Consider the following 1,522-nt stretch of genomic DNA (forward strand, 5'->3'; position numbering starts at 1 on the left):
CTCGTCTCTCCATCAAAAGTTGAGGTATCCCACAAAGGGCAAAATTGTCACCGTGTGTGGAGAAGAAGAGTACATTGTTAGTAGTGTGCATACCTTCAGATACGTCGAGATGGATGGTGAATTCATTGAGACTCCTTGTCAGTCATTTGAAGTAGTTCCTCCGACCGATCCTGTCCTTAAGCCAACTTCCTGTGTGCCCAAGGTTATTCGTGTTCCTCCTGCTATGATTTCTCTGAAGGACGCTCAAGCCGTGGTTGAAGATGGTGGTCGTACTGGCTGGGGTCAATTGATCGACGTACCATACAAGTCTGACAAATTTGGCCTAGGGTTCAGCTCTGACAAGAGTCAAATTAATGCTGTAGAAGATGCTGACAGTGATTGCGACCTGGATAGCTGGATCTACCCAACAATTAGCGACGGACTCAATAATTGGAAGGCTGAAGACACTATCCCGATCTCCTTTAGTCAGGAGTAATTGTTATTTTTAGTCTTTAATTTTTCAACTGAACTTCTTAAAGCATTGTGTCTACGCCCGGGGCACAATAGCTAATTTGTTAAGGGTTTTGTCATTTCATAAGCATATTCATATTCAATAAATCAATGGACTTTTTCGCATTCAAATATTGCGCTCTTTATTTTTCCTGTCGTCTTTCAAACAAGCTATGCTTTCTTACACACACTCACGTAACAAATTGCAGATCCGTATCCACTCTGGATCCTATTGATAATAATTCCGCTACTGTTCATTATGACTTTGAAAATCCAATCTACCAAGCCGAAGATGGAAGTGAGGAAGATTGTGAAGTCCCTGGAGAACTTGCCAGACTGCTACTGCAAGAGGAAAAGACTATACAGCCGCATGAAGAGTCACTCGAAATCGTAAATCTAGGTACTGAAGTGGACAGAAAAGAAGTCAAAATAGGAGCAGGTTTGGAAAACAGTGTCAAGGAAAGATTGGTTCAGATGTTACGCGACTATGTAGAGATTTTCGCTTGGTCTTATGAAGACATGCCGGGATTGGATACTGACATAGTAGTGCATCGACTGCCAACGAGGGAAGACTGCCGTCCTGTCAAGCAAAAGGTTCGCCGCATGCGTCCTGAAATGTCTGAGAAAATCAAAGCCGAGGTTATGAAATAATTTAACGCCGGTTTCCTAGCCGTTACTTCTTATCCTCAATGGGTTGCCAATGTGGTGCCAGTGCCAAAGAAGGATGGTAAGGTGCGAATGTGCGTAGATTATAGAGATTTGAATAAAGCGAGTCCCAAAGATGACTTTCCACTCCCGCACATCGATGTCCTGGTAGATAACACCGCTCAACACAAAGTATTCTCATTCATGGATGGATTCTCGGGTTATAATCAGATTAAGATGGCACCTGAGGACATGGAGAAAACTACGTTTGTGACACAATGGGGCACTTTCTGTTACAAAGTAATGCCGTTCGGCTTAAAGAACGCCGGGGCAACGTACCAACGTGCTATGGTGGTTTTGTTCCATGATATGATCCATCATGAAATAG

This window comes from Lathyrus oleraceus, chromosome 5, assembly GCF_024323335.1.
Source record: "Lathyrus oleraceus cultivar Zhongwan6 chromosome 5, CAAS_Psat_ZW6_1.0, whole genome shotgun sequence".
NCBI lineage: Eukaryota > Viridiplantae > Streptophyta > Magnoliopsida > Fabales > Fabaceae > Lathyrus > Lathyrus oleraceus.